Raw genomic sequence first — 22,696 nt, 5'->3', positions numbered from 1 at the left:
GGTGTAATCGTCGATAGAAACATATGTTTCTTATGCAGCATAGAAACCCGTGTTGTCTGAAACATTTCTTTAAGGAGAGAAATGCTTCCCTCCTTCAAATCTGACTTGCGAGGTTTTGGATGGATGGCTAGCCAAGCCACTCTTCCTTGGGGACAAAGGTGAGGCCCCTGAAAAGTGTTTGCTTACAGGCAGGAAGGGGGTGTGCTGTGGTCTTCTGGTGGTAGCTTCGTTGCTCTTCACCTGCAAGACCCACAACCGAAGAGGCACCTGGTGGTGGCATGGTGGCCATGCCTGTGAGGGGACTGTGTTTGAGGGGGCACCAAAACAGCGGCTGTGAGTTTTGTTTCTTCTCCTTGTTTCCACAAGGAATGTGCAAAAGGTGATGCTAGTGAGGATGAGAAAAATTAAGGGATTGTCTTTCTTCAGAGAAACAGCAAATTTCTTAGCTTCAAAGAGAAGTCTGTCCCTGCCACAACTGGAAACCATAGATACGAAACACATGGAGTTCATCTAGACTGGATGTGAAACAAAAGCTATAAGGTGTAACTGTGCTGAATACGATGCTTATTTTCTTTCTTCTCGTTTTCTCTTATTCTTCCATTTCTTCTGGAAAAATATATGCTGGATGTCCATTAACTCAACAAAATCAACCTTTATCCTGAACTTTAAGAGAGATTTGTTTGTTTGTTTGTTTGTTTTAATTGTGAAAGATTCCAATAAACAGCCTCTCTTGGAGGAAACCACTTCATGTGGGTGCCAAGCAAGTTAGAAAAATAACTGCTCATTGTCAACCTGGAAGGATGTACTGCATAAGTTCTGTCTAGGACCCTTTTCACATTTGCATTAATGATTTGGATAATGAAATGGATATTAAACTTATTAAATTTGCAAATGACACCAAGCTGGGAGGGTCTGCAGGCAGGTTGGTGGACGGGATTAGAATTCCAAATGATTTTCTGACAAACAGGAGAAAGGGCTTGAGGTGGAGAGGGTGTAAGACCAAATGCCAAGCTCTGGCTGTAGGTGGAACTGAATACACTGAGAAATACAAGCCAGGAAATGTGGTTTGTACCAGAAAAAATCTGAGAGGACTTTAGTAGTAGATGAGATGCTGAGCACACTTCTTAGGGAGAAAAAGCAAACATATTGGGGACAAGGAAAATGACGTGCATATGAGATGGGGAAGGACATTCATCTCTTTTAGGAAGCGTTGGGGAGACTTGAACTGTAGTGTGTGCTCCCTTTTGGATTTGACAAGGGGAAAGATGTGCCCCAGAGGTGAGATAACAGGGAGCAAGGAGGCTGAATGTGGCCTCGAGGACAGACTGGAAGCGTTAGGGCTGTTTAGAATAAAAAACACAGAGGGGGCATGATCACAGGCATCAAGCGTGTAAAGGGAGCTACACAGAGAGTGGGAATCATCTGCTTACTGGATTAGACTGCAGCAAATAAGGTTGTTGGATAATTGGGAGCACATCCTGACAGTATGGACCATTAACAACTTCAGGAGGCTGAGGACTTGCAGGTTCTGGGAATTTCTGTTGAATAGCTGGATAAAAATGATCTCTTTTCAAGGCAGCCCTTGGTCAGGATGACCTTCCTGATGTCTTTTCATCCCTTATCTATGACTTGCATGCAGTAAATCTTGAACTTAGCGTGTGGCTATGACCAACCCAGTCCAGGCTCCAAAGGGTGGCGTGGGTGTCTATTGGCTTCATGGTCCCCTTGTGGCAGTTTTTGTTTTGGTGGTGGTGTTTTTTGTTTGTTGAGGGGGGATTTGTTGTTGTTTGTGTTGGTGTGTGTTTTTTTTTTTGGGGGGGGGGGGCAAGGGTAGGAAGAGGGGGACGATGGTGTCAGCTGTGCAACTGCAGCACAGCACACAAGGCACAAGTAGTTGTGGCAATAAAGACCTTTCCATCTGACCTGAGCTTTTTGGTCTGTGTGGACGGGGTATGAAAGCATTAGAGAGGCTCCATCCTTGCTTTCTCCTGCAGCAGCAAGGAGAAAAAAAGGGTGTGCAGAGGAGGATGGGCTCTTGCTTTGTACACAGGCCAGTACATTCATCTTGGATACATACCGTCACTTAAGAAATAGCTCTCTGGAACAAGAAGGAGCATTTATAGCCTGGCACATCTCTGGTTCATGCTTCTTCAAAAGGCACAGTGTGTACCTCTCATTGCTCTCTGCAGGAATCTAGTATTGTAAACCAGCTGCTTAGGATAAGAAAGAAAAAAACAAAACAAAACAAAAAGCAGATTTTCCACATGGCAGTGGTGTTCATATCCCCTCCAGTGAAAATTAAATGTAAAATTATGTCTTTTGAAGATCAAGAAATGACACAGTGCAAGAGTATAACAAAGTGTAAATAGAGGGTAAACTGTAAAGTAGCGGTGCAGTGCTAAATGAAAGATTTCCTTTCCTTCAAGGTAATCTCTTCCAGAGTGAGATACAATGCTTTTACCATGGGATTCTGTTTTATTTCATGACATTTCATCTTTAATATTAGCTATAGCTGTGTTTCAGAGTGTGCAGTATGGCTTCAGCCTGTGCTTTCCAGGTGTGTTGAGTTTGGGTGTATTGAGCAGAAAGAAATCTGTGGTATTAATTGAGAAAGAACTTGATCACATAATAAGTGGTTGTGAATTATATACATGCACAATGGGAGGAGGCTGGGATTTTCTTGTGCAGCCTAACTTTTGAGTTTTGTGCTCACAAGCACCTCGTTTTGAGCCTCCAGGGTTGTGGTAAGAATACAGGGTCTAATGCCCAGAGTAGTGGAGCATAAGGCAGTTGAAGGCATGGACTAAAATTTTGGTTTGTTCTCAGCTTGTTTTCCGAGTAGGCTCTCAGGCACGGTGGTCACAGGAGTAAGTTGGAGTCTGTTTACTTAAAGGAGGAGTCTTTGCCATCACAGTAGTAATCCAGTCTGAGGAGCTCTCTTTTTCAGAGGTCGTAACCGCCAACTTGTCAGGTATTTCTGGGAATTGTCAGTCCTCTGGGGACCAGCAGACTGTAGTGTATAAAGCCACAACACTGACACATCACTTACCTAGTTCTGATGGACTTAGCCTCTCGGTGAAGTATGCAAACTGTCTCCATCTTGAGCAGAATTTGCATTATCTAAAGATCACTGTGTATGCTGTGGTCCATTCGCCTTTGCAAATGCTGTTTAAATATAGCATCCATAAATAAATGTTAAATAATTCATGAACATAATTTTGTAAATTCTGCTAGGCCACTCCTCTCTAGGGGCATATTTATGTACATGCGTCAGCCTGGAATCAATGCGTCTGCCAAGCGCCCTACCTCTGAGGCAGAATTCCCACATCTAGCCCAAAATGCTGCAAACGACTCTGATTCCACTTCACTAGTCATCCATCATACTGTCACTTTAATTCAGATGCTGCTACTTGTTTTAATAACATACATCTTACACAAAGAATATTGCTAACACAAGATTCTTGAGGTAGATTTTTACAACCTCATAAAATGGTATTAACCCTTTGATCCCTGATATTCTTTTCATACAGCTTTTTTTTATGCTTATCAATAACCTGTGTTCATGGGGTCTATTCACACTGGAGAATCCAACATCAATCACTGCAGTAAAAATATTATTCCTCCAGCATTACCCTAAAGAATTATGGAAAGAATAAAAGTGTTATTGCAGGAATTATTTAGCAAACAATAGATGGATAAAATGTATTATGGTAAGTGTTAAATTCTATCACCTCATTACAGGAAACTACCTGAGATAGCACTGAAGGTAGTTCAGTGCTTTTTCTAAGTAGTTCAAAGAGAACAATAGCAGAATCCCACAAAAGGCTTTACTATGAAACCCTGGAATGACAAGGCAAATGATGTATTATCAAATAAAATGATAGTGAGAGGGGAAAAAAAGAAAAAGAAAATTCTACCTATGTCTGAGTTGCACTTGGAGATATTTTGGGATTGAAAGGTGGAGAATAATAGGAATTTACAGTTAGCTGTTTAACACTCGAATATTTAAGGAGTGTAATTTTTTTTACATGTCTCTATAGAAATGCCTTCCTTATTTTAACAGAGATAAACATGAAATACACAGGAAAAGAAAAAAAAAGCTTCTATTGAAAAATAAAGAACATGCTAAATTATTCCTTTCTTCCTTCTCCCTGCTCTTTTTCTTTGCAGTCAGCACGAGCAATTAGAATAAAAAAAATCTACTGAAATGCTTGATTAAACCAATTACTAAAATCATGTCCATATTTTAGGTATTATTAAGGATACCTAAACAAGGTTGGGTTCTGTGATTTCACCAACTAGACTCTTATCAGTTAATGCAGATTTAGAGAGGAAAAAAAAAAGCATAATGTTACGCTGGGCTCATGGGATTCATTTGATCAACATGATTAAATTATTTCCTTACTCAGCTAGAAGGAAATTACTAGTAACCAGACATTATGTGTCTGTTAATTATGTGCAATAAGGTTCTCTGCTATCACACCAGCTCTTGCATTCACGTTCTGTGTGTTTTAAAGGCATTCTCATTTTTTAAAAGTAAATATTGAAAAGTCACAGCTATAATTTTCTTTCACTTATTAAATAAATATATAATGTGCCAAAAAGCACTTGTAAGAAGCAGCTGTTTGTCCTTGGTGTAATCATAGGCAAGTTTGTGGAGATGACATGCTGCTAGCATTTCACATGCTTTGGGTCGCCCCCACCAGGAGTGTTTTTTTCTTTGTGTGTGTGTGTTGCAATAGTTCATTTTTTTAAGTTGGATCATTTATTATAGTGAGGAATGTGAAGGAGAGTTTGCCAGAAACCTGTAATATTGCTTGAAATAGTTAATCTCCTTGATGCGAGGTCTGCTCACCTATATATTGTCTTTGTGCCAGAGCTACATTCTGCTCTGATACTGCCCAATCTAGGATTTCAAAAGGATTTTTTTTATAAAGGAAGAAGCAACATATGGTACAAGAGGGGCCTTATTCTTTTTCTAATGAAATGATGGGCTTCTGTTTCATATTAAAGTGTTAATAGGTCTGAAATTAGGTCTCAAAAAAGAGAATAGTGCTTTTAAAATTCTTAATATGATTCATTATCTGCAGTCAAAACCAGATGACTTTTATTTTTATCCTAAAAAAAAAAAAAGGCAAGCCAGAGGAAAAAAAAAATGCTGGATTCAGGCTCTGATTTATTGAACAGAAAGCTCTTTAGAATCAGAGCTTGGACTGGAGGCTGGAGGTTTTGTTTGAGTTTGAGAAGCTTCGTATGTTTGTGAAATCTAAACAAATATTTCAAAGAAGGTGGTGTCACATTTGAAGTAAGTGATCCTATTAGGCACTGGGATACGGCTGCTTTGTTGAAGGACTAGGCAGCGTTTTATGTATGATAGTGCTGTGTACCGCTAATATACCAAGACATTACTTTCATCCGAAATGCCGATAGGACTGAACTTCTCTCATGCTCTTTGGCTTTCAGTGTTAATAATGAATGAATAAAGTTCAGAGGATAGAAGCTAAATGGATATTGTGCTTTAAAAGAATGAATTTTAACTAACAGCGTGCCAAGCTATTCAGAAACAAGCGAAAGACAGTAAATGGATATATTTATTGGTGGTGGGTGGGAAGGCTGTAACGTGGCGTTTATATGAGTTAACACTGATGTGAAACACTAGAAATTGTGGCACAGCTGAAAATACATGTTAGTTGGAAATACAGAAGGTTTGATGACATTCCCTTGATTATGTGGCTTTTCAGTGCACAGTTTTTTGCCACGGTTAGCATCCAAAGTGTAGCCATCTCTTCCACACCCGGTTATTTGATACCATTATCTTAGTGTGTGTCTGCCAGAGAAGTAAGCATCAGACTGATGCTTTTTGTATGTCCCAGGCGCTGCTGGTAGGCATCCTAGCGGGTACTTTCTCTGGGAGCATCATCTAGGGGGATGCTTTCAGACCTTATCTGATTATTACAGACCACTAAGCTGTACTGATGTCACTCCTGACCAAGAGAACTTGTTAGTGGTCCAGCTCCTCAGTTCCTGTCAGTCAGCTTCAATATTATGATGTCAACTCACATCAGCAGCGGGTCTGGCTGGGTCTGTGTAATCAGCGCTTGCAGCATGTGGAAAATGGCAGCTAAGAGTGAAATCATACGGAGTTTCCACACAACCTTTGCCAGTGGCTTTGCTTCTGCTCTGGCCCTCCCATCTCTAGGTGCTGTAACTGGTAACCCCAGAAAACCAGGCATTTAGAGGTGCTATCAAGCTTTGGAAACACAAAGCATCATTGTGTATAAGTAGCACTTACGTTTTGTGTCAAAGTCACAAAACAACTATCCTCAGCTCTTTCTGAAGGATACAAAAAGAATTATACAGTGAAAAGCTAATCCCAAAATGATGTGTGTGTATGTGGAGAGGTACGTCTGACATTCACATTAATACCAAATGAGTTCATCGTGATTAATGTTATTGCATTAAATATCGAAGGGATTAATAATGATTAGGCCATTATTTTAAAGGGTTACCAACATGACACCAGCTCATTTTTTAACAGCTGTAGACAGTTGGTTTTGGACTTTTTCCTCTCTGCACATTTCCAGTCCTCACCTCTTTCTACCAAATATACTCACTTGGAATTTCATCTTATTGAATTTATGATTTTATAGCTGTGTTTCCTGCCAGGGCTAAATCCAAGTCCCAATGAAGTCATTAGGAGCTTTGCTATTCACTTCAGTGCTGCAGAAAGCTGAGGCCTGGTCCTGCTTTCCCTGGAGTGACAAGCACTGTTTCCATTGGCTTCAGTGGACTTTTATGTGCACCCTAGAGTCTAGGAAGAAGCTAAGAGAATATTTATTATTATTATTGATATTTAAAATAAAAGGAAGTCTGTCATAGCTCAGATACCTATGTGGGAAGACAGAAGAAAAAAAAAAGAGAATTAAAAGTAGTGAACAAGCAAAGCATGTAAAACACTCCCAGAAAACTCCCTGCATGAGGAGGAGTTGCACTAAGACTTCTGTGAATGACTTGGCATAGTTGCATGCTGCAGGCCCACATATTGGAATAGGCCAGGCTTGGGATGGGAAGAAGATTGAAAGCAGTCTGCTATGCAAATCCACCTGACCGAGCTTGAGAGGAAATTTAGCCCAGTGGAGTAAACACAGTGGCTTAAAACAGGGAACTGCTCTGAGTCACAAATGATTCTTTGTGTAGTGACTTACATCTCTCATGTGGCAGATGCAAAGATGAAGAGGGTCTTTCTTGTTTCCTGTCCTTCAACATTCTGTTTTTAATAAAAAACTCATTTTTCTGTTTTTTAAAAGGGATCTTTGCTTGAAGAACTGCACTATGTGCATTCTTCTTTTTACCAATAAATAAATAAGCAAACATCCTTTGTAGATATCAATAATAAAGTCCAAATTACATATGCGCTATTATGTTTTAAATAAAACTGTCTTAACTGGGATAACAAAAAAAAAAAAAAAAAAGCAATGCAGACTTTGCAAATTGGAAAATGCCTAAACCAGATGATTAAGAACTCTGTGTTTTATAGGAATGGCTGCCAACAGTTGGGTAATACACTGTTTCTTGATGCACAAATAGTATTATATTCCATTCCACACTTTTAATAATACCAAGGAAGCCAAAAGTTCTCATAAATTATCTATTCAGTAGAAACTCCTAAGACCTGCTAAATCTGTTTTGAAGTACTAATATTTCATAGGCTATTTAAAAATGGTTTATATCAAACTGTGTGATTTATAAAGGGGAGAAAGAAAATATTTTTCCATTTCTACTTTGAAATTCATGGATGCAAGGATAAATCTTTTAACATTTGTCTGCTTGTCTTTACTTTTTGTCTCTGCTGATTTTTCATAGGCCTTAGCTAAGATTAACTTGCTTCTTGATCAGCTGCTGTTGATTGGTCATTTTGTCCGATTCTCAGAAAAGTAGATTAGGAGTTACAGTTTGGCTAGGATATTTTTTTCCTGTTTTTTGTTTGTTTGTTTAGAATTTTTCTGTAGACGCTCTACAAAATGATAGTCTGGGGTTTTCATTTGGACTTCTGTTCTGCAGTACAAGAAATTCAAGAAAAGAGAGAATTAAACTGGTTGCCAGAAGTCTTCTGGATGTAATGTTGCTTTTCCTGTAGATTGATTGTCCTGATATGTCTAAGGACTACCAAACTCTTTAGCAGTATGTATATGTATATTAATATTAGGGACTTAAACACTGAATACCATTCTGTGGCATTGAGGCTCTTGGGCAGAGAGCTGCCCACTTGCATATTAAACATTTTTGCCTTCAAAACTAAGACAGTGGCATGGAGAGTGCCTGTTTGGAATGGTCTATGAAAGCACCTGGTCCTTTCCAGGGAGTTTCCCAAGAGAGTGATGGATAAGTTGGGCCAAAACATGTAAGGGATGGGTCTGAACACTGAACAGCAGTGGAGCTGCTGCTTGGTGTAAAGCATACAGGTACCTTAGTGAGCTTGTTGCATATGTGTTTTACTCTTGCTGTGTCTTTTTTGTACCCTTATGCTTTGCTTTTTCATAAGTGTGAAAGTTTCTTTCAACTATTATCAGCGGACAACGGCAGTACTTGCTGCCTCTAAAATATCTGAGCACAGAAGTCTGAACCTCAAGTTCCCTGTCAAAGTCCCCTATTTATAATCACCTATTTAAATCTACACTTAAGCCTCATGGAAGGCATAAAGATTAAAGTGTAGGTTTTAGTGCACAGGCTTCGAGAAGGGTATTTTTCTCTACCAGATCAATATATACCACCTTGAAAAATCTGAGTCTAGCTGTATTTAGCCAGATCCATATATTATGTATGAACTACTCACCAGATTGGGTGTTATCATCAAAAATAATGACAGTAAAATAATGTTCAGTGGGGTCTTTTGAGTAGAATAACTTGCATGCTAGAGAGATGTTATCCAGTCTTATTGGTAGCAGTATGTTCAGATATCACTGTTTTTGTTGTTTCTGTTATGTGTGATTTTCTCTGTCATAAGGATACCCGAAAAAATGCATATTAAAAAACAAATACTTTCAGGTCTGGATGGTATGCAAGTGGTGAGCAGACTGAAGAGGTGTGTGTGTAAGGTACATTGAGATCCATTGGTGTGTTGTACAAAGACAAGGTATCAAGCTTGCTAGGAGTGGTTTGTAATTACTCCAGAGTAAAATCAAATCACTGTGTGTATGCTTTAATTGTGGTCAGTCAGGGTTGTGTGTTTTGTTTGTTTGTTTGTTTGTTTGTTTCTGGAGCAGAAGATTCCTGTCAGCTTTCAGGGTTTTTAGGCAGTAGGCCCGATGTGGGGAGGACGCCTCAGAAACCCATCCTGCTCAACTGCCACAGGGACCGTGGCACAAAGCAACAGGCTGGAGAACAGTGTCAAAGCCTATGACAGAAGAAGTAGTTTAAATGCCGAACTGTGGCACTGAGCCTCTTCATATCCACCATTTAAGAGATGGGAAGATGACTGCAGCCTTCCCCGGTGTCACTGGCACACTAGCTGAGCGCCTGCGGTCCTGCAGCACCCTAACGTGGCAGACGGCGTCGACAGGCTCACCTGTCCCTGCGCCTTTCCTACGGCAGGTCAGCGAGACTTATAGCAGTCTAAACTGGGAGAGTGTTACCTACTTAAACTGTTTTTCTGACTTAATAAGAATTTTTCATCTACAGCAAGCCATTTTAAAATATTGTCTATACACAAACAGTCATTCTGAATAATAGGCCTGCACACAGTAAATGTCAGCTCTTTAAATCACAGAGGACTTCGGAAGCAGAGTAGAGAATGCTTCATAACAGTTTAAACTTCAGCCTCCCATTTATTATGTATGTGTTTATAAATCTCCGAGGGGCACTCTTTTTCCTTCTGGGAAATCCAGAGGAGCCAAGTTGTTTGTCAGCAGGGCTGGGTGGTGTGCGCTGCTGCGGTTGCTCCTTTGCGTTCTGACCCCATTTGGTTTCAAGGTTGGTATCCAAGGTTGTGCCCGAGGAGATTTTATTTTATTTTTTTCCTAATCAGCAGCATATGGGAACTTTTGTTTCGAGGAAGATAATACCGGGAGAAGAAAAAGTGGCAAGGGGTCAGCTGCGCAGTGTTGTGTTGTGTTTTCTTTTTTAAGCTGCACATGAGTAATCGCCACCTTTAGAAAAGGGCTTTGTGTTTGTCACACAGGAAGAGTGTAAGGGTATCTTGTACAGCAATGGCTTTGAAAAATTTCTTCAGCGTTCCCATCTATCTTGGTTAGTATGAATACTTTAGCATTAAATGGAGAAAAGGAGAATCCATCAATAGTTAATAACTGACCTTAAGATAGGAATTCAAAGTTCACTACAATTAAACCCAAGTGTCAGCAGAACCCACAAGGGAGACTATCAATATATTTGACTATACCTACCCATAGATAGCAGATTTAAATTCTATAAGGGAGAGAGCTGTGCATTATTGCTAATAAAAACATATCATCGCACTGTTTTATATCCCAGACAAAACACAGAAGTTCTGTGTTATGAATGATAGTGGGAGAAAACATACTGAAGAGCAAATGTGATTCTGGATGGAATTTCATCTCATGACTCTATTGTAAACCAGATGTTTGTCAGATTCAGTGGGAGAATGTATCCATCTTGAAATTTTTAATAAGGTTATGTAAAGGATTAAAAGCAAACATTTACAATGTGCGGGATTTAAAGATAATTATATTTCTCTTAAATTTGTTATTTGCTTGGTAGATCATTAAAATATTTACATAATCTATCTATGATGCAGTGCACCTCATGGATGGCTTCTTTCATTATGATGTTTGATGTACATCCACAGCATCCGAAAAACAAAACATGAAGAGGCTGTTCACAGCCATACACAATACTTCGAATGTTAAAAATATGCTCTGTTCTTAAAATAAAATGTTTTGCAGCCAAACCTAGGAGTCGTGGAGTACGATTCCAACACTTGAAGGAGTTAATTATATTTCCCTATAGAAACTTGTGCTAGATTCACCTCAAGGGAAATTGCTCTGGGTGAAAATTAGGTATGTTGTTACTCTTGTTGCTGCAGCTGATTGTTCCTTCAGTTTCTGTCCTCTTACAAGGGAAGAACAAAGCTGTAAAGAAGAGTGGAGAGAGAGGAGAAATGGAAGCTTGATTTTGTAGCTGAGACCTCATAAGAGATTATTGTGCAGTTTCTAATTTGGTTGTGCCAGCATCCTTATAATGCCAGCGGGGAAACTTCTTAGGGCTACATTCAGGACCACTAGCTCTCGAGAATATCTGTCTTTTCTACTGTCTTTTTTGTTGGCAGGCATTTCACAAGGGAACTTCATAGCAGGGTGTGTGTACACAGAGATATAGATAGAGATGCTGCAGTGGTGTAGTATTATACTACTCTTGAAAAAAACTGCTGAACAAGCCTATGTGAAGGGGTTTTGAGGTTTTTACACAAAATAGCACTTACAAGAATAGGAGGATGAGATAATTATACTCCCCATGTCATTTTGGGAGATACTCTTACACTTAGCACATTTCTAATTCATGGGGAGCCAGGACAAAGTAAGTTAAAGCTGCAAAATGTGAGAATAACTTTTCCTTTGACATCTTCTCCCGTGTAGCGACAGGATGTATAAGTCAATTTGGCCTTCAGTTGTGATATTTTAATATACCAACCAACTTATTGTGAATTGTAACTAACATCTATAGGACCTTAATCATTCCTGGTACCAACACGATCTATTGAATACAAAATCTCCACCAAGTCAGAAGACAGTGTTAATGGTGAGATATAATGTACTAAACCCAGGAAGTAGGCTTTGAATGGGGTGCTAATTCAACCACATTATGGACCATTTACAGCCCAGATGGATTATTACAAATGGAAGATATTGCTGATGATTGCTATACCTAAGTTAATGATGTGATAGAAACCTTGACTCTCCCTAGCTGAGAATTGTGCTGCTGTAGTCTGCTGTGCACGGCAATTCTGGCTCTCTTTACCTCCACCAGCCCTTGTACATCGGATAGCTGGGGAGGGGAGGGGCACTGCCAGCACAAAAATCAAGGAGACATTGAGTTGCTTGTGGAGTAGTTAAACATGCAAGAGAGGTGGTGCTAATTCAAAGCCCTTAACTATAATGTTTACTAGAAAAGGGCCACAAGCATCTCAATGGAAAAAAGCAAAAGCTGTCTTTTAGTACTCTGAGCCACAGAACATGGGTTGTTTCTGATTTTTTGCTTAGGTCATGGTAAGTTTAGGAAGGGAACGTGTGTGTATATGTGGAAAAGAGGAAAAAAATAGAGATACTGCAAAATTGTGAAAGTCCTGAAGACTTGATCCAAAACTTCCCTACAGCCATCTCCCTGATACTAACTGGACAGTATAGAAGATCCCCCAACCATTTCATGAGTACATTTTAAAAAGATGGCCAGATTATTTTCTCGGCAAACTCCCCACATTCAGGTAGTCGGCAAGACGGGGCAAGTTGTCAATGTCTTGGCTTTCATTTCTGTTTGACAAATAGCATCACAATTACCCTGTTGAGATACAGAAATGTATCTCAAAAGCCCAAAGCAGGACAGTTGCTGAGAAGTATTTCTTACATTGAGTAATGTAATTTTACAGCCTTGAGATTGTCTTGGAGAACGTTACTAAGTTAAAAATGTCAGCCAAGATCAAAGCATAGTGAAAAATGTATTGCTGGAGCACGGAATCAGAGGTTAGGGGTAGGAGACCCCTCTTAGGAGACTGTGTCCAAACACTGCACCCACTTATCCCTCCCACTGCCCCCTGACCATGTTAGCTAATCTTGTTTTAGAGATACAGCATGGGAAAAGATAAAACATGAAATAGCTGAATCTGACTTACTTTGAATGTCTGTCAAGTTTCATGTCTTTTAACTCCTAAATAGATTTATTTCACTTGTATCAGTCACTCTGTGGCAGGCCTATATAAATCAGAAAGCAGGCTGGGAGAAGGTCCTTCAGTTGCCAACTTGCCTAAATCACAGGTTCCAGCAGGGCACGTATATATGTGTGTGTGCCGAAGGGATTCAGTGATCATCAGGGGGTAGCACTTTCCTCATAGCTAAATACCCAGATGAACAAGCTGGAAAGGTTATCCGGCTTGTTATCATTATCTGTCAGGTTTTTTGGGTACAACAAAGAATCCTGTCCGTTCGCTCTAAATAAGGTGTAATCTCAGCTGTGTGGGTCAAATGTTCCAAGTTCATTTACCAACTCACTGGGCAAATGGCACAAGTTGCAGGCAGACTTAGAATAGAGCAATGCAATCTATCAATACTCAAGCATATTGGAGGGAGAGCATCATGGCTGGGAGTGTTATTTATTCAGTGAAGCACATGCTAAATTGAACAGCATGCTTTGGATAGAGAGGGTGGGGGTCTATCACTCGTCTTTCCAAAGAGCTTTTTTATTTCCACATAGAGAGGTTTTATACTCAAAATAACTAACAAAAGCCATTTAGACCCACTTGCAGTGCAAGTGTGTTATTTTTTTTCCCTCGTAGATTACAAAGTCTTAAGGAAAACAAGTCTTTGCTAATAATTTTCAGTTCAGATTGGACCTATGTGGGCTTATAAGGTCATTCGCTTGACTGAGCAGCCACGGACGTTACACAGTGGGAAGTGGGCAGGGCTCGTGCTTGACAGCTGTTCTTGGGAGTGATGGCCATATGTATCCCTTGCCACAGGACTGGTTTTCTGATTGAGATCATTCATTTGTGGAAATACTCGCCTGCGCTCTGAGGGATGATGCTGTAAATTCAAAATAACGTGGAGCTGCATTGGGTTTACGTGGGTGTGAGTGGGCTCTGCTGGTGGCTGTGTGACAGCTGTGTCTGGCACAGGGTCAGTGTTGTCCCACTGAACCTTTCCCTTCCGCCAAAGGGCAACCACTATCAGGAAAAGGGGCAGAATAGCATCTTCGCCTAAGCAGCAAAATTGTGTTTGGATACTACCAGTGAAGCTTTTTTTTTTTTATTTATCACCTTAGTCATGTGGCATGTCAGCAAGCAAGGCTCGTGGTCCAGTTATGTACCAGCACCTGTGTGTGCTCAGAGGGAAGGTTTTTGTTTGTTTTTTTTTTGTCTCTCTACCTCTGTCTCTCTCTCTCCCTCTTGGTCTGACTCATCCACTTATCTTGTATGCTTTGTTATCACTGAGAATGCCTCTTATTGTGCTTAGACACTGCGCCTATCGCAGTGATCTTGTTTGAGATATCTTCATTTCACAGATGAATATAACCAAGCACACAACAACCCTTAAAGGCCCTTGCTAAGGTTGCAAAGTGAGGTAATGTGAGAATCATGATTGCCTGTACACACTGAATTCAGCCTCCTTGTGCATATGTGTCAAGATACAATCTTTAGTGACGTGTTCACTCATTATTTCTTCCACAGGCCACTTTTCTTAGCTGTCAGTCTGTTCTTTTAACTCACTTGCTCCATGTACTTTCCTAAGTCTTTAAAATAGCAACCCGAAAGCACAGAAATGCTATTGTGGCAATATTCATATGAACCATCGGTAACTTTGGGTTGTTCAGGGCCGGGCTGCATGGTATTTTACAGTGTTTTTTTCTTTATTTCAAGAGGGATAAAATCAAAAGAGTTGCATCTTACAATTTGTGAAGCACTCAATTTTGGAAGCAAACAGATTCTCATCAGGTAGCAATCCCAGGACCAGGAGAAGTCTTCATGGTCTGCAAGGCTCAGATTGTCCCAGTAAGTGGCCAGGGCAACCCCTTACTTACTGTCTCACCTTCCTCGTATGCTGTGCCAAAATGCATGTCTTAGTCTGTAAGGGGCTGAGGCTGCATTGATGCTACGTGGTGCCATGGTACTGTCCTGTGAGACTGACGGTATGGATATATTTTGGGTTCTGATACATTTTTCTGGTTCTGCACTATAGCTGCAAAGTACCGTGGTTGTTGTGAGAGAAGACAGTTCATCTACAGCTAGAGATAATTAACAAATTACTGACAGGACAAAAATGGAAGCACTCTGCTCCAGCTGCAGCTTAGCAGGTGGAAGGGTGACCTGTTGCTGCTAAGCAGCCTGCTTTTTCCTTCCACTCCCCATTCCCATTATCACATTTTTCTAGCTTTCCTTAATGCTCCCCCATAGAGATCTTAGAGGTTTGGAGTATCCAGGCGGGCAATTAAACACATGTACTGGACTTCTTCCTTTTCTTGAATCCTTGCCCATATTATCCCAGAACTCTGACACATAGAAAAAGCGAGCAGCTTCATAACTGGCTTTCTCACAGTATAGTTAGCAACAGTATGGCTTTGTTTGTTTGTCTGTTTGTTTGTTTTGTTTTGTAGAGTCATGGAGTCAAGCTTGCAGGTCTGCAAGGCTTAACTAAGACTTCATTTCCATTAGCGCTCCAATCCACAGCATTTGTAAATTCATAATTCTAATCCCTGCTCTTTTACCTAAACCCGTGAGTAATACACTTAATCCAACCTGATTGTACCTGCTCTAGCACAGGTGTCAAACTGCTGTGGAAATACATGGGGGTTGACTGTGAAAAAGAAGAGATTTCTTCACGAGGTAACCCTCTGTCATGCTGCTGTTGCTGTTTGTAAAGCTGTTGTCTTTCATCAACTTGTTTTTGCACTAGGTTTTGAAAAGCCATTCAGAATTGTGTAAATATGTGAATATAATTGGCTTTCCAATTTCACAGCTTATCAGAAGGAGAAAAAGAGAAGGGGGAAAAAACCTGAGATATTTCAAAGACAATAAGTGCATTTGATGTAATGGTCTATGATTTTGTCTTTTGTTGTTTAACCCAGGATTGAAGAAACAGATGGTAAGATTTTTGAGGAAGCTTAAAACAGAAGCCAAGCTAATACAGAACTGTTCAGCTATCAGACAGGGTAAATCCATTCTGTCGCTTTCTTTTTATTTTTTTTTCCAAATCACAACCCATCAAAAGAAAGGTTTAGCTTCATAAAAAGATATTTACCAGGAAGCTTTTTGCAAAGGAGAAGGGCATGCTTTGTTAAACCAGATGCATTTTATTTTTCCTGGAACCAAGATTTATGAAAGCAGTATGCTCATATTTCTCCATATACAGTAATTGGAACTCATTATGCTAATTGTATTTCCATTATCACTAATTAACAATCATAGTGACCTGGCCCACAGTCTAATTTGTCTTTAATCTGTTTTTGTATAGGGAGTTTTACCCTGTAATTTCAAGGTGATAATTCTATTCAGCACAACTTTATTGAATAGTGGAATGTAATACTTGTAATATTTAGGGCCGTTCCCAATCAGATAGTTCAAAGGGAATGGGAAGTGAATTTATACCTGTCCATGCAGCTGCATTAGTGGGTCTGACTCCCTTTGGCACTCTGTTTAACCTACCTGTGTTAGGCTTAACCTGTGTTCGGCTTATCTAGAGTAACTGGAGGTTGGTCAACATTGGCTGATGAGATTTGTGAGCTGTGAATGAATGTATGTGTATTTATCAGTGGGTAAATCGGAGGGAATCTGCCATTTTTCACCGTGTGACACTTCACCTGCAGGAAAACAGGATTTTCCTTAAATGATGATGTCGGTATAGTGTAAAACATGCCCAGTGTCTTGAGGGGGAAAAAAAAGCCCTCTGAGCTTAGCATGAAGAGTGTTTTGGTGTTTTTTTCTTTTCTCTTTTTACTTAAACAACAAGTAAACGCTTGCTTGCTTTTTCTCCAGGGTTTGCTGGCATTCAGATGTTCCAGGTTTTTTCCATCATTTTTCAGTGTGAGGGAAATGAGCAGCGCTGTGCCACTGGGGTTTTGCAAATCCTGCTGTACTGCTCATCCCTCATGAGTTGGTGTGACAAAAACACTCTCGGTGACTTATTCCAGATGACCCTAATGTTTTCCCGTGGTGCTGCTCACCTACTGCCCCTTCCCTTCTGCTGATTCACTGGCCGTACGTTGTAGCTGATGCCATGCCTCACCTTCAGGTCGATTGATACCAATAATACTGGGCTGTGCAAGTCCTCGCCCTTAAATCCCTGCCTTATTTCTTGGCTTCCTCCCTGCACAGAGTGCCACCTTTCAGTGAGGGGGGCACTAAATTTATCCGATTAGCTGCTTGACCATATACCCTTTGCACCACCCCTGCTGTGCTTTGTCACTGAGGACTTTTGAGGCTGGGAGCGACTCTAATCTGAGTCATTGATCTACGTGCCCGCTGCCAGCCTAACCCCTTCTGTCCCAGGAACAGCCCAGCTCTCTGGGCAAAGGACACGTGCGGTGTTTGGTGTCAATACAGCTCGACAGCTTCACATTGCTTCTTGATTTGGCCCAGGATGGGTATGAATACATGTACGTATGCATAGGTTTGCGTGTGAGGATAAGTATAAATGTATGTATATATGGAGATACACATATACGTGCGTATTTTACTCGAACAATTATTTTCCAATGTATTTTTCCTGTTGCAGCTCTCTCCCCACAGGGTTTTGGTGTCCTATCTGCGACTTCCCTACTTTAGGAAGAAAGAAATTGTTTGATTATCACAAATCCTCACAGCTCCTTTTCTTCACACTAGAACGCGTCACCTCCCAAATCCTGAAGTGAGCCCTGCGTGTGTATGACCCTTCCTTTGAGCTCCCTGGAGGAACTGCTAAAGCTCCCCGGGGTCTGATCCCACTTCAGCTGCCTGGATGGCACAGCCTGTGCACAGTAAATGCTGCTCCTTCACCAGCACATAAATCAAAGAGTACCACCTAATCAACAAAATAATCTTAATCAATGCTTTCACCGTCTGGCTTTCCCTAGCAAATATAACTCCCTGTTGATGTTTCCCATCCTCCCTTCTGTTATACCAGATGGTGTACGTTCCAGTCTTTTTATTATCCTCCCCTGACCACGACACTTCACTCAGTCCAGAGATCTTCATACTGCATCCCCTGAGTGTTCTCATCAGCAGCTCTGTCCTGCTCATTGCATCTTGATGTTTCAAGCATCTTGCAGTAATGACCCTCTTCCCCCCGCCCCTTTGCATTGACATTTTTCAGTGTTCATTCCCATAGGTTGGTCAGCTGATATGTGGTAGCACATATGCTTTAACCATCATATATCCTAAATGACCTCTGAGTCCATATAAATGTTGGCAGCACATAGGCTGATTTTATTCTTCCATGTTACAGCTTCCTAAATTCTTCAGGATAAATTCAGGGTGTCATAACCTCATCTTTTCTTTCTTTCTTTCTTTCTTTCTTTCTTTCTTTCTTTCTTTCTTTCTTTCTTTCTTTCTTTCTTTCTTTCTTTCTTTCTTTCTTTCTTTCTTTCTTTCTTTCTTTCTTTCTTTCTTTCTTTCTTTCTTTCTTTCTTTCTTTTTTTTTTTTTTCTTCCTCCATAGAGGCGGTTACAGAAGTTGATCTGCTTCACATTATCTACAATTACCTTGCTGCTGGATAGGATGACATAATAATGTAAGCATCGGGTCAGAAGAACTGTACTTCCTAGATGTACAGATTTGATTCATGGCTTTGTCTTTCCAAGGTGTTTACTCTGAGAAACAAGCTGCGTGTTTGTGCTATAAAAGGGAGAACAAGGGGCAGGAATTTTTGGGCAGGAGCCCTTGCAGAATGAGATGCTGTATGGGCTGTGTGTTCTGTGGCATTTTCCGTGGCATTCAGGGTAAACAGTATAAGAATGAGAAATGCTCAGTGAAATTAAGAAGTTGTCTCTGCATGTACCCACATGCTCCCACTCCTATCCTTCTATATTAAAATAGAGGCTTTTTTGTTATTTCTACTGTAATAGGCTCTCCAAAAAAAGGCAGTCTTCTTTCCTGAAGTCCTGTGGCAGAACAGCACTCTGTGAATTTAAGACATGCATATTCTCTGTAATTCACATCCTGAGTCATGGAGGATGCCTTTATTGCTCCTGCACCGCGTAACATTGAGTAAATGAGACCAGCCTGGCTTCAGAGCCTCTTAGAGCAGTAGCAGTGAAATTCAACAGCAGCAAATCCTATGCTGAATAGTCCCAAGTTCAACTCAGCCCTCATTCGAAACATTTGGGTAGAAAAACACAATCTCCCTACACTATCCAGCTTCCTAGGCTGCAGTTCTGGTCTCCCTAAGCACACGCTCGCTTAATACAATTTGTAGCTAATGTAATAGACATGTGGAGTTGAAAGAGAGGCTGAGTATCTAAATTGCAAAGACCACAAATCAGTCACTGAGTAGATAGATATGCTAAGTGAACGCCATTTTTCTGGAGTATCTGACAGAACTGGAAATCACAATGCAGAGAGATTTTATCACAGAGGATTTTCAATTTGTTGTTTAGAAAGATGGGTCAGTAAGCCTCCTCTTTATCCCTAATGACTAAAGAATGTAAATAATCTCGTTGTAACCATTTTTCATGTATATTTTGTATCTAGATGAGGTATATTGCCTTCTAGGTATTTTTTTCCTTACGAAGGAGCATAAGATATTTTTTGTCCCCCTGTTAAAAGAGGCACTGCAGACTAATAGCTGTTTCATTTATCATAGAGGTTGATACAGCTAACGTTTTAAGCGGTATTGTCTGCCAGTAATACTTAATCCCATTGTTGAAGACTGCAGCGCCCAGAGAATGTTTTTCTCATAAAGGTAGGCTGTAGGGAAATGTAATGACTATTTAACTGTTAAGCCAAAGCAGAGACTATAATCTAGTGTCAAAAGGGTTTTACCAGCTACTTATTCTAAAGAAGAGCCTAAAGGCTGCCTTCTAATTTATTCTACTACTGAACTCTATTCAATAAAGATGTTTAGCAACTGCAGTGATTTGTATCACATGTTTTTACTCGCGTGTTGCCATTTTGGGTGATACTGTTCCTTGTCTTTGTTCCTTTACCATTCTTTTGGCTGGTGGTAAAAGAGGTCTTGAAACGTTTATTGCACTCCAATATAGGACTGTATGTTCAGAGAAGGAAAAAATGTGGGCTGTGTACCTCTGATGCAGTAGAACAATTAACAGGATGTTATGAACAGAAGGGACCTTTGTGAGCTAATGGCCTGTGCAACATCACTCAAGGAACTTCCCTGAGAGCCTTCTTGAAGTCCAACAGTTGTGTCTTACTTCCAGACACCTTTTATGACTTTGTTGACATGACATTGATTTAAAAGTTTCCAGTAATGAAGCATCCACTGCAACCTTTAATCGCTTGTCTTCCCTGTAAAGAAAAAATAAGAAGTGCACCGTGTTCTGAACCTTAATTTGTCTAATTTGAACTTCAAGCCATTGAATCTTGTTAAGCCTTTGTCAGCTAGATTGAAGAGTCATCAATTATCAATTTTCATTCCCTTTGATAATAGACACTTATAGACTAATAAATTATCCTTTAACCTTTTCTTCATTAAGCTAATAGATGAAGCACCAGGAGTCTCTCACTTCAAGGCATATTTTCCTTTTTTTTTTTATTCATTCATATGACTCTGAATTCTCTCCAATTTTTCAACATCCTTAAAAAGCCTGAAAATAAACACCAAGTGTACTGATACAATAATTTGTCTACCATAATCAAGGATGCAGTTACATGGCCTTTCTCTATGCTTTCTTCCAACTCATGTGTTTATTTAGCAACAGATCACATTAACTACAAGATTTTGCCAGCAAACTCTCCCACAAATGAGTATTCACAATGACTTCTAAGTACCAATTACAGGGACAGAATAATTTTCTGTTAATTCAGTTTTGTTTCTGGCTATATGACCTGACATTTTATCAGGTTCAAATGTGTGTTGTGTGCTCAGCAAGACCAGAAGGGTTATGAAGTAGATGAACTCTGAATCGTCCATTTGCTCTTTCTGAAGACCATATGACTAGGTGCTTGGTCCTTGAGCAGGTATGCAAAGGGAGATCTACTTGTCTGTGAGGAATAAATGGCTAGAAGGACATCGGCTGTGATCAGTCACAGCGAATAATGTACCAGAAAATGGAAGGGGGGATGAAGTTGCCATTTTAGATATTGTGGTGTGAAAATGGACAATGAATTGTTACACTATGCTCAAGTTGTGCTTATGATAGAGGCTTCTGATCTCAACACTCAAGAAAATTGAGCAAGCTCATGAAAATCCCTGGTTATCCCATTCTCTTGGAAGAATGGAAAAGAATTCTCCAAGGGGTGGCAGGACAGTGTGACTCTGTGCCATTTTTGAAAAAACAAAGCATTAATCTTTATTTGAAAATTGACCAAGTCACTGGTTTTAATGCTGAAAAGTTCTATTCTTGATGATATGGATGTTCAATATTAATAACTCTGAGGCCAAAGTGAAGAAATTGAAAAAGGCTGAAGGACAGTCAAATGGTCATAGATGACTGTGAGTGAATGTCATGGCTTGGGAAGTGGCATAAAGTAGGAGGCTTGTGTTTCACACAAAACTGATCTTAGAAGGGGAAGGGCGATGCATTTTTAGGATAGCCATGTAGATACATGAATATTTTTGTTTATTTTAATGATCTTATCAATACAGTGGATTCCATCATACAACTATTCTGCAGAATCATTGATGAGAGGGGAAAAATGTAACAGAATTGGCATTGTGAGGAACGTAGGACTGCAGTATCATCCTGAAATGAAATGAAGTCAACTCCCCTGACAGCAGAATACTTCAAATGCAGTTTGTATGAAATCCTTTGCTCCCTTGTATGAAACTTAAAATGTGAAAATGAAACCTCTCATTATTAGACCAGCAAATTATCTGTAAATCTGTTGCAAAAAGATTCAAACAAGATTTTAAAAGAAATGTGGAGGGTAGGAAGAACACACTATCTGGGATATTTCTTTATTTCTCTTTTGTGGGAGAGAAGCTGCTTTGATGTTATTAATTTTTTTAATTAAGACCGTGACCAAGATTTCATCAAGCAAGGTACTTAAGCACAGAACATTTTGAGGTTACAATAGAGAGTTTATAATTTTTCATAGTATATATCATGAATAGAGAATGCTTGTGCATATCACCTCCAGAAGCTCATCTCTTTCATTTCATCAGAAATGCTTGCAGTTCAAGTAACATTTAATGAAAAAAAGCTAAACACACTCAAACTTGAATATTAAAGAGAAAAATCATTCAAAACAGCACCGCCAAAATCGGCAAGTTTTATTCAATAATAAAGCCGTGATTCATTCTTCCTTTCAAATTTGGTTTTATGAAGACTGAACCATAGTTTGTCAAGGTTCTGCAGCAGATCAGTGAGGAAAAAAGCCACCATACCAATATACGTTTGGAGAAATGTATGTTTCAATTCAAAAACCACAATCCTCCATAGCATCAGTAAGCTCCAGGACAACACACTCGGAGGGTAAAAGAAAGGAAGTGCAACATTATTTCTATAAGTAAGAAAAAATAAATAAAGAGCAAAGAGTGAGTTAAGTCAATAAACCAGCCAAAAGTAATCTTGTATTTCAGGAGTGGGTTGGAGGAACAAGGAGATGCTTCAGCGAGTGCCAGTGAATTTCTGCTTCTCCTGACACATCTTTTGTTCCATTTATTCTGCCTGTAAGCAATGTCTGACACTTGTGTATTCTGTAAAGCTGGAAATTTCTCTGGGGCAACAGGGCATGCACTCCGTGTCTTTTCAAATCAGTGGGGTAGTTCTGGACTCCGCTGTACAGGAAAGATCTGGACGTACTGGAGTGAGTCCAGAGAAGGGTCACAGAGGTGGCTGAGGGAACTGGAGCATCTCACATAAG

The 22,696-nt window shown here is 39.9% G+C and overlaps 1 long non-coding RNA gene across 9 annotated transcripts in view; it reads left to right on the top strand.

Annotated features, from left to right (window-relative positions):
• Window positions 1-22,696, top strand: part of LOC137853359 (uncharacterized) — a 484,321-nt gene that overhangs the window by 332,652 nt on the left and 128,973 nt on the right. The window lies entirely within an intron of this gene.

Source organism: Anas acuta, chromosome 3 (genome assembly GCF_963932015.1).
Source record: "Anas acuta chromosome 3, bAnaAcu1.1, whole genome shotgun sequence".
NCBI classification, from domain to species: Eukaryota; Metazoa; Chordata; class Aves; order Anseriformes; family Anatidae; genus Anas; species Anas acuta.
The sequence above is the reverse complement of the archived record's forward strand: the minus strand, read 5'-3'. Positions and strand labels throughout refer to the sequence as shown.